At 54.7% G+C, this 14,352-nt stretch overlaps 1 pseudogene; it reads right to left on the reverse strand.

Moving 5' to 3' along the window:
• LOC140699214 (zinc finger protein 532-like) overlaps positions 1 to 14,352 on the reverse strand; it is a 51,872-nt pseudogene that overhangs the window by 28,265 nt on the left and 9,255 nt on the right.

Below are 14,352 nucleotides of genomic sequence, written 5' to 3' on the forward strand. Positions count from 1 at the left end.
CTGCCTGAGGCCCAGCCAGGGTCTAGATATGCCTCTAGCCTGGGGCTCCCCACAGCTTAGGCCCTAAGTGTCCACAGAGGCCACAAGGCCCCACGGGGGTACTGGAAACGGGGAGAAGTGGGAGCCCTCAGGAGCAAGGAGCTGCCCATGCACATCTCCCCCGCAGGGCGGCGCGGCCTGGCCCTTCTAGGGATCACCACCCCCAAGCCCCTCAGCTCAGGGAACAGCCAAGTTTGCACGCCACGTGCCCCCCACACCGCTGGGGCCCCCTGCTCAGCCTCTGTCCTGCTGCCCACCGCACCTACCGAGGTGGAAGAGTCGACCTGCACCGACACGCATTGGCATATCCAGCGGAGAAGTCACAGTGTCAGTGTTTCCATGTCCCCTGGGCACACGGCTCATCTGCCCAGGGCAGGGCGAGGCTGAGGGCAGCGTGGAGCAGGGAGGCGCCAGTCCGGGTGCAGTCCCTGGGAGCTGAGCCAGGTGCATTTTCCCCGGCCTGCCTGCCCCAGCCCAGCCCAGTGCCATCAGGCCCCTGCTCTGAATCTGGTGGTGCCTGTGGCAGCCGGGCCCACACAGCGGCTCATGGCTCACAGTGTGTCTGGGCCCCTGCAAGGAGCAAACGCAGAGGAAGCCCACCCACCCACCCTCGGGTCCGCTCCTGTTCCCCTCCCTGCCCGCCTCCCTCCCCTCCACCCTCCTCTTGACTAGGTGACTGCGGAGTCTCAGCCTTGCCCCGTGCAGCTTGGAGAGGGCGCCAGGTGCTCCTCACTCCCAGCCTGGGGGATGCTCAGACGCCAGGATGGTGGGGGGAACCACTGGGGCTGCGATGTGCAGAGACTTGGAGGCCCGGGGCCTTGCGCCCCCTGTTTGCCAGACGTGAAAATGAAGAAGTGTAGGACTCGCACTGCCCTCAGGGGTTTCCGGAACCCACTGGTGTCCACCGACCTCAGACATTCAGTGCCTCACGCCACGACCCCCGTCCCAGGCAGAGACCCTCATGGAGCCAGGCCAAGGATAGCCAGTAGAAAGATGGGGAGGGACGCTGAGCCAGGCACCATGATGCAAGGGGACCCGCTGGTGGCCAAACTTCTGGAGCAGAGCTATGGCCATGGCTGGACCCTAGATGGCCCCTGGGACCTTGGCAGGTGCCCATCCCCTGCCCTACAACTCGGGGCTCAGCAGCGAGTCAGGCAGGATGCTCGGACTCTGAAGCCCAATTCATGGCGAGAAACCAGCGCATCCCTCACCTCAGCGCCTGGAGGTGAGGAGCTTTCCAAGGGGCTGGCCTGCTCAGACTCCAACCCTGCACGGAGCCTTTGACACGTGAGCTGGGGTTGGGAGTTCCTTTCTCTGAGCCAGTGGAGAGCGGGGCTCTCTACACCGGAGGTGAATGCTTCTGGCCAGGCACCACCACCAGACGTAGAGGTAAGCTATTTGGGCCCCAGCCTGGGAGGAGGTGGCAAGCCTGAAGGGTAGCCACCATTCCCCACCGCCCCACCCCCCACCAAGTTTCAGACAGACTGGGCTCCACATGGCACACCCAAGATTTGGGGGAGACAGCTGAGTGTTCCCAGACCAAGATTCCATGGAAGTTTGATCTGGAAGCACCTGGCAGAGCCTCCTACCAGGGTCCACTCCTGGGCACCCAGGAGCACCCCTTAGCCCTGTCGTTGGCCTGACCCCAAGGCCTCTACCTTGATCAGGATCAGGTGCTGGGCATGAGAGATTCAGAGATGCTTTCCTAGAACTCCCCACTCACAGGAGAGGCAGACAGTTAAACAGATTATTAAAAGATGTGGCAAGGACCACAAGTGCCAGGTATACACAGGCACGTCCTGGGCTGTGATCTAGCCTGGGAGGAAGAGCCAGAGGATGGCTGCCTGGAAGAGGTGACAGCTCTAAAGGCTGAGTGAGGGTTACCAAAGGAGAAGGAAGTGAGGCTTTCAGGCATTGAATGCTAGTTAGCCAGCCAAAGCAAGAGCAAAACAAAGTGTGTGTGTGTGTGTCTGTGTGTGTCCATGTGTCTGTGTGTGTCCGTGTGTCTGTGTGTGTGTGTGTGTGTGTCCCCGTGCTGCCTGCCATAGAAGTCACTGGCAAATTTTACCTTGGAAAGATGGGGGAGGAGGCCGTGGAGAGGGGCCAGTGCAGGCTTGGAGAGCAGTGAGGCAGCCCTTACAGTAGCTGATGGGACTGACTCGGTTGGGCAGGGGCAGCCTAGGGGAGAGGAGAAGCTGGCTCAGAGAAACAGTAGGGAGCCACATGGACTGGCAAGGTGACTTTCAGGATGAAGAGCCAATGGGCAGAAACAGAAAACTGACCAGATATGCAGGAGGCCGAGCTGTCCAGCTGAGTGTGGTGATCACACAAAGGCACTTCCTCAAGAAATCCATCTTGGCCTTGAATTGTAAAACATGCTCCACTCAGGCTCTACAAACTCTCCATGTCTCCCTTCTCATTCCCTGGAAATTCTACCATGTACTGGCTGAACAGCTGCAGACACAGGATAAATAAAGGATGGATTTTATTATATAACAGTTTGGTTCCTATGGGGACTGTCTCCACCTCAGAAGCGTGGCAGTATATTCACCCTCTAGGGGCTCAAACTTGAGAGTAAGAGCCACAGGGTCAGGGATTCCACAAACACTTGTTTGGACCCCTGCAGTATGGTAGTAAAGTAGGCATGTGATAATTCTAACCCAGTCAGAAGGTTTTGTTGATGTTATGCTAGGCAGAGGTAGCATGACTGCAGTGAGGCCAATCTCAAGGCCCCCTTCCAAATACTAAGAAATTTTGAGGAGACAGTTTTGAGAAGGCTTCTGTCAGTTTCTAGTTTGGATGATGAGGTCCCTCTAGTTTGTGACCTGAGGGCTATGACTCAGGCTGGCTTTCCCCTGGAAGCTCTTGGCCAGAGTATCCCCTTCCTCTCCATCTCCCACAGTGTGGGGTCCTTCCCCATCCCAAGATGCTCAGCTCCTAATGCTCATCCTCCTGCACTCCCAAGCCAAGCCAGTTTTCCCTGCTGGACTGGAATGGCCTGGGGAGCCCTTCACTAGCCAGGAGGGGCACTCTGCACAGGTCCCATTTCTCCTAGAGCTGGGAGGCAGCCCCAGAGATGACTGGGGCACTATGCCCCGTACCTCTAGGCAAGACTCTTTGAATCCTGTCTGCCACCTGAAGTTGGGATTACCAGTTTCCAAGGACATTGGCTATTATTGGGGCTTTATCAGGCTCATCAAATCTTTAAGACTTATTGATCCTGGCCAGCCCCGTCCCTTTAAGAGCTGATAACCTCAAGGACTGCAAAAGCTGGCTCCCCTAAAGCAGACTCCTGCGGAAGCAACTCAACCTGATGAACAAGTTCACCCCAACTCTAAACCTGGCTGGAGAAGAGAGATTAGCAATCTCTGGGTCATACAATATAAATCCATTTCACAGAGGGGAAAACTGAGGCTCAGAGGAGTAACTTGCCCAAGACACCAGGTGAGATGCTGGCAGACCCAGGACTCAATCCTCTGTTTGCTCCTCACTAAACAAAGATGTAGTCACAGAAATTAAAAGTGGGTCAATAAATCCTTCATTTGAACAGACTTTAGCCAACACAGGTGATCCTTTTTAGTTATACCAATTCTAGCTAAATTTATTCAATATTTACCATAGGCAGGCACTGTGCTCAGCACCTACATCTTACTAGGAGATGGTATCCCCATTTCCCACTTGGGAAAGGAGGTGCAAAGCGATACCCTGAGCCCATCAGGAGCCTTAATGGGAACACTACTGCAAGCCTGTAGTTTGCCACCAAACCTGCAGATGAAATGCCAAGGGAAAGAAAACATGGTGGCCCGCTAGGAAACCACAATCATCGTCACTTAAAGTTTTGTCATCCTATAAAGCAGACCTCTCCTTTCTCTGTCATCTCGTTTCTCATCTCAGCCAATAACTGGACTGAGGGAGCACCAGCTGGAATCCTGACCTTCCCAGGAGCCTGCGGCCCTGGCATATTCCCTGGGGCACTGTCTGCTGCACGTAGAACCACCACTGCCCAATCCCCACCTCAAATTTGCTCCTTTAAGCAAGCCCCCAAACCAGACAAGATACTGTACCATGAAAGACTGCCTTCCTCCCTCCCTCCCCAGCATAGAGCCCTGACCCAGGATTTCTAAGCTAATTCAGGCTAGACCTGCATGAAGGTGACCACTTGCAAGAGAGAGCAAGACCCAGCTTGGGGGATTCTCTGCAGGCTTTGGCACAGAAGACCAGTGCCCCTGAGAACACAAGGAGGAAGCCAACCCCAGTACTGGGATCAACCTCCCCCAGGGCAGGGTCAGCATCTTACAAAGAGCCAAGCTCTATGCCCTGTATCTTCAGTTCCAAGCTGGGCTCTGCCCAGTGGCTCCAAATAACCTGCATCTGCCAGAATCTGAGCTCAGAAAATCCCACTGCTATTTTTCTCTCTCAACCCACTGGGTTTTTCTTTAAAAGAAAAAAAGACAATCCAACAACAACAAAAACATGTATTCATTCCTTATTTCATGCTTTCCCTCAGTCACTGCCTTTGGTCTTCTGTTGTACCTTAACTGTCCATCTCTACTCGACTTCCTTACCCCTTCCTCCCAACCTCTTTCATCTCATTTTTACTGTTTCTTAGCATATGTTTATTTGATTTCATTTTCTTTTATACCACTGTACTTTTTACTTTATTTTTACTCTGGTTAGCCTCATGGGTTTTTACTTTTCAATTTCCCAGGCCAGCAATCTTTAGCAGCCCTCATTCCATTATTTGAGGCTTCTATTCATTTAGCCTTTGATTTTCTCCACCTTGGGGGCTGGGCAAGTGAAACTGAAGGTGCCCTCCAGGCACCAGCCTTGTGGCAGCCTCCAAGGCAGGACCCACTGGTAGGCCCAACCCCCTGGCCACACCCCGCCTCCCCAGGCACTCTTTCAACTTCATTGCCAATGTAACAGAGGAGAACAAATCTGAATCTATATTGGATCTGTTCGTTTAGTTTTAACCACTGTGCCCTGTTTTCCAGGCTCGGTCTTGCCAGCTCTGCACCTTTTGTGAATCAATGTTGCCTTTAGCCTGAAACAGACAGGAGAGCCTATTCTCAGGACTCAGCCTATTCTCGGGGCTCTGAGGGTTAAGGATGTTAGCCCCTCTGCACTCATGTGGAGATAGTAAGTTGCAAAATAGAGGAAAAACCTTTGTTTTTGTTGGAAGTTTACAGGGACACCATGACCTGGCCCACGTGGACAGCTGCAAGAACAAACAATGCCTGCAGCAAGAAGTTTGCAACAACCAACCACACCCCCTTTGTTTTTGGGGGTGTTTTTTTTTTGTATAAAAGGAGCCTGTATACTGACTAGAGCAGGATGGTTCTCCAAGACATTGCTCTGCCATCCTCTAACTCTGTCGGCTTTCTAGATAAAGCCGCTATTCCTTGCCCCAATATCTCATCTCCCAATTTATTGGCCTGTCGTGTGGCTAGCAGAGTGAGTTTGGACTTGGCAACACTAGTGGCACAGTGCAGGGACCCATGTCTGGCAGCCCAGCTGAAGAGGCTTCCATTTGTTGGAGCCACGCCCCACAGGCCAGTGAGGAGGAAGGAAATCACACAGCGTATCCTCCCTAACAGGAGCACCTCCTGTCTGCAGGGCAGGGGCCTCTCTTTATCCCCATTCTATGGGCAGGAAACGGGCCCATTTAGTGTGCAGTGTGCTTAAAACCAGGATAATCTGAAATGTCACATGCGTGAGAAATTGCCTCCTCTGCAAAAAGCAATCTAGAACCTCAGAGATCTGGTCCCTGGACCCAGGCCTCCCTGACATAGTAGGTGTCAGGACCAAATGCCAGCTCAAGCCCACCTGTGGCTCTCATGCTGACATCCAGGGCTCCCTTTGGCTCCATGGAGTCCAGCAAGGTCCATCCTTTCCACAGGCTCCTCTGAAGGGCAGAAAAGGCAGGCAGGAGTTTGCAGAGAGCCATTACCAAATACCAAAGGCGAGCAAAAAGAAGGAGCGTTCAGTTACCAGGAAGAACCTGAGCTGTCATCTCAGTCCCAGGCCTCCTGGGGCAGCCTGTGTCCCAACTTCCTTCTAGAGCAGTGGTCCTCCAGGTGTGTGTGTCCCCCAGCCTGGATCCAGGGTGTTCCTCAGAGGAAGTCCTGGCTTCCAGGGATCTAGCCCCACCCCACTTCCCTCAGGCTTGAACTTCTGTGCTCTAAGTCCATTGTCTTCAAGGAAAGTGTTCCGCTGCTGAGACTCTAAAGTTTGAAAACCTCTCCCTTATCAATCTCTCCGGAGTCCAAAGGCCAGCCCAGGCCCTTCCCAGGTTGCATGCAGGGATCCCTGCTTCCCCACTACAAGGCCTGAGGAGGCTTCTCCTTTCCCTGGCTCCTGGGCCCTGCAACTCTGGCCATTTTGCACTTGAGGGAGCTCCCAATCCCCCCAGGAAGGACAAGTAGCAGGGAACCAAACCCCAGGCTATCTTTCTCCAGACAAAAACTTGGGTCTTCACACCCTGATCAGTCACTGCCAAGGCTCTACACCCAGAATGTGGAGCAGCACAGAGGCCTCCTGTCCTTCCCACCACTGCCCAGAGGCCTTCCCGCCCCTGCCATCTGCTGCAGCAGGTCCCTGCAGTGGGCTCCACATCGGCTGAGATGAGCCCATGAGCTGAGTCAAGGAAGAAAGCGCACATCCCAAACTGAGAAAACAACAGAAGGTAAAGTGTGGAGTTAGAAGCACACATAGAAACACAGAGGGGAGGGCAGCAAGATGTGAAGGAGGAGTTGGTGGAGGGGCCAGGATGGAATTTGCCAGAAGGGTCCTGGTGGGAGAATGCTGAGGCCAGCTCACTACTTTTCAGACATGTCTCTACAGAGCAGGGGTCTAGGGTGGCCCTGGGCAGCCAGAGACATGTCAACCATTATGTCTTCAGTGGGCATCAGAGGTTAGCCAGAGGGCCACTGATTCTGAATAGAGACTGAAGGGTGAAGCCCTTGTCCCCTTGGCCACCAGGAAGCTCACAGGAGGCTTACCCACCCTGACTTCACACCATACCCTGTGCCAGTTGTATGTCTTCTGCCCTCATGAGGGATGGGGCTGCAGGTGTCCACAAGTGAGGTGCAGCACCAGGTCTCACTGGACCCGACACATCTGCTCCACTTTGGTGATGGGATACCCAAGTGTCACCATTCCTACTGAGCTAAGAGCTACAAAGTGGAGACTCCAGACACTCTGTGAAATAAGAGGCTCAGCCCTTCCCAACTCATCCCATCCTATGTCAGGTACAGACTGGCCTGTGGCCTCTCAGAGCTGAACCCCCATTTTCCCAAGATGCAGGGATTAGGGGACCTGCATCTGCCTGGAGCCCTGGCTCACCTGGAAGATAACTCCTTCCCCACACTCAGGCATCCAGCTAGACACAACCCCTAATGAATCAGATCACCCGGTTCATGGACACAACCATTTCCATGAGCAGTTTTTCTCGACTATAAACCTCTTCTTTTATGTGGCAATGAAATGAAATTTTGATTGATTTACTCTGTCTGGGTATCACAGCGTTTTAGCACTGTGTAAACCCAAAGGACGAAGGTGCTACCTCCTGGGGATGCTTCTGACGACTTGTCCAGGATTGGGGCTTTTCCCTAAAATGCCTCTGAGAGATTTCTGTGTGTTAGCAGAGTGACAGGAACAGATTTGTCTTTTAAACATCTGCTCCTTGGGTCAGAGGGAGTGAGAAAGGGAAGCAAAGAGCATGAATCCAAGACAGTGTCAGTGGCGGCCTGGACAGGGAGGGGAGAGATACAGAGAGGTGTTGGGACCCAGGGACAGGGGAGGAGCTGACAGAGCCCCAGGTTCTGGTTTGAGCAGTGGGGAGATGAAGCTGCTGCATGGACAGGGGAATGGGTGGGAAGAGAGTTTCAGAAGGCAGCTTGGGGCCAACTGAACCTTAGACACTTAGGAGATTAGATCAAATCTAATACACTTTCCTCATGAAATCACTGGGAGAAACTGATTACCAGGGAATTTCCACTGAGACTGAGGGTCTTCTTACTGCAGCGGATAAAACTCCTGTTGTTCCTGGGGAAGGTGACTGTTTATACTGGGGTTGGAACTTGGGGAGAGGCATGTGAGGACAGGAACATAGAGGCAGCACCAAATGACACTGTCAGATCTCTCTGGTGACAGCAACACTTCAACTGCCCACCTGTCCCTGGACCACTGTGTGTCCACCCAGAGATGACCCTGCCAGGCTGTGTGTCCATGAAGGGGACAGTATCCCTGCCCCCAGCACTGTGGTGCTGAGTGTGGACAGTGGAACCAGACTGTGTGAGTCTGTGATCCCAGCTCCAGCCCCTGCTGCCTGAATGGCCTGGGGTCACGGGGCTCTGACCTGCTGGCCAAGGCTTGAACCCCTTTCATCAGGTTTGCTTTGGAAATTAGAAATCCTCAGATGTCAGGAAGCTCTTGCCCAACCCTCCCACGTGGGGGCAGTTTTCTGCTGGCCACACATAGAGTGAGCACTGGCTTACACGTGTGCACAAGCACACACACAAAAACACAAACACACAGACACACGTGCACAGTGACATTAAATAAGGACTGTGGGGCGGGATCAGGAGAGGAACAGATGTGAGCTTGGTTATAAGACAAAAAATCATGAGGTTGGAGGCATCATCTACGAGCGACACCACCCCCACACTTCTCAGGTCTTATCCCACATGCACCTGAGACGTCTCAGAAGTACGACTAGAATCAGCCCCACTGTGCAGATGGGGAGACCGTCCTGGAGAAACAGCAGGATAAATACAAGATGTAGAACAGGTAACAATGAGGAGTTCAGTCTGGAAGCCAGGTCGTCTCCTCGCAGCTGCACGCAGAGCCTCCCCAGGAGCCATGGAGAGGGCACGGCTGCTGTAACTGTGGAAGAGGTGGGTCTGTGTGGAGAAGGGGGTGAGCAGGCAGCAGCCAAGAGGGCTGTGTGTGGAGGTGTTGTCTGAGGAGGGGGGTCAAGGAAGTGGACCCCAGGAAGTGATGTCACTTCCTTGATAACAGACCCCAACAGAATTAGAACCTGGTTACCAGGCACCCACATTCTAAGGACAGCCCCTGAGCCAGCTCACTTGGCTGGAGACAATTCACAGAGAAACATGTTCTTTCTGTTTCGTGAACTCTCGGGGCTTCTCCTCCAGGAAACCCTGGAGTGAGAGGTTTCTGAGAGGCCATATGCGTTGGTTGAACCCTCAACCCCAACACCTCCGGTCTATTATGCAGTCACTTAAGGTAACACCGGGCAGCCTGGAGCAGGCCAATCTGGGACCAGCCTCCTCTAGGAGCTCTCCCTGGGCAGGCCCACTTCCCTCATCTCCATGTGGGGGAAGGGGGACTTGAGGGGAAGTGCCCCCTCTGAGCAGGAACCAGTCATTGAACATGTGGTAACCTGGTGGTCCTGTCATGGCCACACCTGAGGACAGGGTTGGCAGGGGGGAAAGAGGACTCCTGAGGGGCCTCTTCTCTGTTCCAGTGGGAATCCAAGGCCCTCAGGTTGTCAGCTTTCTTTTCCCTGATGGAGGTCTGTGCAGAGTGGTGTGTGCGTGTCGAGACTGGAGCTGTCTTATGGGTCTGAGAACCAGTCAGGACAACCAGACAGGGCTCTGAGGTTTCTGCCTGGCTGCTGGGCACTGTGTCTGCAGGACTCCTCACAGGACCTGGTCCATAGACTACCCCATGCCACCTCCCTGCAGGAAGGGCAGGTGCCCCACGACACCAACAGAGCCCAGGACGGGCTCAGGGTGAGTGTGAGTGAGGAGAGTCCACACCCAGGAAGCCCGGGTCCTAGAGCTGCCCTGCTCCTCCCCTGGGCTCCCTCTTAGAGACCTGCTGGCAAAGGAATCTGATGCCCCATCTCTCCCACCCACCCTCACAGCCCAGGCCCTGCCTTGGCCAGATGCAAAGTCAGTGCCCACATACGAGCCAGAATCTGAGAGACTTTGACAGAATCCCAGTTCATGTTAAGCCAAGGAAGCTTCTGCATTTTTCTACAGACCATCCTGTTTCTCCTCCATCCCCACGTGTCCACGTTGGCCTGAGGACCCTGGTCCCTCCCACCCTGGGATCAGCCTCTGTGTTCTCATCTCTAGAATGAGATGTTGTGACAGCAGTCACAGGGGTGAGGTAGTTTATCAGGAAGGTGCAGTCACTGCTGTGCTGACACAATGACGGAGACACTAAGGCATTTAATCATCGCCCTCCGCCCCTTGTACTGGTGATGCTGAGAACCTTGAATCTGCTCAGGGCTTCCCTCTTCCACCTCTGGCACAAGAACTTTAGGCTTAACCATTTGGCCTGAGCTCTAGCCTCAAACCCCTGGGGGTCCCCGGTGCTGCCTCTGCCTCATGTCTCTCCTCTTTCCACCCCAGAGGGGAGCTGGACCATCAGGGAGCAGGGATGAGACCTACAGGGTGTGGAGCCTCCAGTGACACAGGCTAGAGAAGCTGGTGGTGACTCTGGTAACTGCCGTCCAGGGCAGCAACCTGTCCTACATGCACACATTCCTGGGCAACTATAGAGATTTCACCACCGCCCAGCAGGTGCTGGACCTTCTGTTCCAAAGGTGAGCACTCTGTTCTCATGGGACATTGGTGACTCAGCCACTTACTAGCAGTCACATGTGGGATTGTCACTCTACCTCTCTGAGCCTCAGTTTGCCCTTCTGCACACTGGGGTCAAGAGAGGATCAGGCCCTAGGAGGGTATGAACAGAGGGGGCCCTTCATGGAAAGTGCTTTCTGGGGCCCTGGCCCCTGAAAACATCAGCTGGAAGGGATGTGTTTGGGCTAATTGGTCATTGTCCTCCTGCCCATGAGGAAGCCTCTGCCTCCTGGGTCACTGGGACTTTGGCCTTGGGTGGAACTGTTTTCCCATTTCAAAAGGGACTTGTGGTCCAATACTGGTCCCTGTCCTAGGAGAGTGAGAGCAGGGACCCCTGGGAGGGAGAAGTGGGGCCCCAGGTCCACTCAGATCTGTGTGATGGGGCTGATTGGGCTCATTCATTCCTCAAATAGGAAGGTCCACTAGGGACAGTTGCTTTCCTAGGAACAACCATAATTTAATGCATCTAGCAGACAACAGCCCTGCCCTCCAGGGCTTCCGTTCTCCCAGGAGTCACCGTCACACAAGATGTCACATCCAGGTAGTGCTCTCAGTACGGTCCATGTGACTCCTTCCTGGTCTCCTGTCTACGCCTTCCACGCAGGCCCATTTCAATTCAGTGACCTGGGTGTATGCTATTGAACACCATTCGGTGCTGGGGAGGTGGTGTCCCCAGATCTGCTATTTGCTCCAGAAGCAGTTCCCCGCTGGGGACAGTACCCCATAGACATTGACTGCCCCACCACAATGTCTTCTGATGCCTCTGTCTCTGCTCCCTTGGTGGGCTCCAGAGCCCAGTCCTTTTTCTCAGCATGGCCTGTGCCTCCCTTACCCTTCAGGTTCATGGAGTTTGAGGCAAAGGAGGAGATGCAGACTCAGCAGGTGCAGTGGATGAAGGGGGTGCAGGGCCTGCCTCCTCCAGCCCCACCAAAGCCGGAATCTTGGGGGCCCACAGCCCTAAAAGTGGGCCCTCAACCAGGTACCCACATGCCCACTGGAGCTGAACACAAAGGTAACAGTGGCTTAGGGATGGCCACTGTCCCCACATCAGTCCTTTTCCCTCAAGGGGGTCATTGGTCTTTCAACCTCAACAGCCATTGAGGGGTCTCAGCTGCACTTTGTCACCCTGGGGTACTGATTTGGTCAGTTACAAAACTCCCGCCTCCCTGTCTAAGGACATCACATACAGCCTGCCTGAGAAGCGGGCTGGATGGGGAGACTCTTGGAAAATTAGAGGTTTTACACTTCCTCACATGTGACTCTCTTAGAAGCTCCCCCTTACCTCTCCCTCTTCATTTCCCATCACTGTGGGTGAAGATACAGTTGGCCTTGACTCAAACCACACCCACGTCCATGTTGTTCAAACACTGTCTGAACCAGCATGTGCGCTGCGTGGTCAGAAGCTGGATGCAGGAGCCTCTCACCTTTATTTTCCTCCTCGCGCTCTGCCCCAGTGTGTGTGCCCAGGAAGCCACACAGATCCCAGTGTCCCTGGGAGACCATGGCACCTAAGGAGAATCCCCCTGAGGCTGTGAAAGAGCATGTGGACACCATGGAGGGGCTGGTGGGGACTGTCCCCTCAGCCACTGGGGAGCTAGATGCAGAATTCCAAGAGGACAGAAATGAACTGAAGCAGGAAGAGAACGGGACCTACATGGACCCACATCTCCTGAGCTACACTGACAAGCTGAGCTCCCAGGAAGCCTGCGTCACCAAGGTGGGCTGGGCCTGGAGCCTGGGGGCTGCAAGATTCCAGGGACTGGGACTCTTAGCACCCAGGACTGGGTTTCTGCCCGGGCCCTTGGGACTTAAGTTCTGATCCTTATCCCTGAGTGCTCTCACTTGCTTGCTCGCTCTCTCTCTCTCTCTGTCTAGATGACTGCCTTGGTGGTTTAAAACAGGCTACCTTGTGGAGGACAATGGGGTGGGTCTGTTTTTCACTTTCCCTCCAGGTATTCATGACTCACAAGTTACTCCAGGCCAAGGATACTCACAGCCTCTTCCTTCCTTCTTAGGTAGAGGCAGTCATTCATCCTCAATTCCTGGCAGAATTGCTTTCCACAGAACCACATCTGGACTTCTTGGCCCTAGCTGAGGAGTTGGAACAGGAGGCAGGACTCACCCTTGAAGAGGTGAGCCAGAGAAGGGAGGGATGGACCCCAGGTAGAAGAGGGAAGGCAAGGGACACCCATGTAACCAAGGGAGGCAAGGACCCAGGTCAGCCAGGGGAGGGATGGGACCACAGAACAGGAGGCCCACATGGCTCTGTTCATCCCTCCGTGGCTGGAAGGCCTGTCCTTGTGGAGGGCCTGCTAGGGACTGGGTGCGATGCAGGACCATAGGAAGGAGAGGATGGGGGCCCAGAGGGAAAGGAAGGACACACAGCTGGGAATTAGGCACAGGAGGACAGCAGGAGTGCTTTAGTATCTGTACTTTGACTGGAGTCCTGGCAACATTCCCTCTCTTCCTCCCCAATGCCATCATCCCCCTACCCAGCCCTGCTTCTCCCCTCACCCATGTATGCGGGGCCAGTCACTTTCCACCTACTTCCTACCAGCTGGTGCAGAAACGATTCCTGGACCTGAAGGAGGAGTTGGGTGTGCGGGCACCCACCAGTCACAGTGCACCCCATTTGGACTCAATCACTCGTGAGTCTAATGTTGGCCAAGATGCCAGATACATGACCAAGGCCCCCAGCTAGGGGTCAGTGATAAAGACAGCCCACCAGACATTGATTTTGAGGAACTTCTAAGGCACTACTGAGCAGACAGTGGCCTGTTCAGGACCAAAGGCTTTATTCTCTCTCCAGGACATCACGGTTTCCCTCCATTTCAGGCTGGACAGCCCCTCTCGCCTCCCCAGGCTCAAAAGCGCACTGCACGGAGCCTGGGACCCAGTGATGCCTCAGTTCTCAGAGAGACGTCTCCTGCTAGGGAGGCCCCAGGGCCAGGGGGTGGGTCCAGTGAGCACAAGGAGGAGCTCCACAGCCTGGCCTTCCTCTTGGCCTCTCAGTCCAGCCTGTGACCCTGGGGGATGTCCCAGAGCTCTGCCCCAGGGCCCTTGAGATGTGTCTGCCCTGGAGGCTGGGGGCTCCCCAGGCCCCCTTCTCTCAGAGAACTGGCCTCAGCCCAGCACCTCCACCAGCTGTCAAGTCGAGGAAGCGGCCTCTAGTGGAGGCCCAGTGTCTGCTGGGAAGCTGTCCCTGCCCAGGCCTGACCTCGGGATCTGGGGGGCCTGCCTTGACTCTGGGGCTGGCTCGCTCCTCACAGGCAAAACAGACAAGGTGTGACCTGTATGTCGCAGGGAGGAGGAGGAGGAAGAGGAGAAAGAGGCACTGCAGCCAGCAGGGAACAGTGGGCCAGCCCTCCACTGCCAGCCACCAGGGGGTCCCCAGGAGACCTTAGGGGCTCCTCCTCATTCAGTGCTGACCCCAGCTGAAGTGGGGGGCAGGGAGGAAGGACAGGGAAGGATGGGGGGGCCATCAGGGCCAGGTTAGGGGTGGGGTGGTGGGGAGTTAGAGGCTGGGGAGGAGGGCCTGGGTGGCTGTGGGTGGGAGCAGCACCTTGGGGTGATGTATGTAAAATATGAATAATGATAATTTTGTTTGGAAATGACCTCAGACCACTGTAGTCTTATTCGTGTCTGCACTGCTCTACAGAGAGGTGTCCTGAGAAGGAGGCTGAGAAGGTCCCAGGAG

The sequence above is a fragment of the Vicugna pacos genome, chromosome 11 (genome assembly GCF_048564905.1).
Source record: "Vicugna pacos chromosome 11, VicPac4, whole genome shotgun sequence".
NCBI classification, from domain to species: Eukaryota; Metazoa; Chordata; class Mammalia; order Artiodactyla; family Camelidae; genus Vicugna; species Vicugna pacos.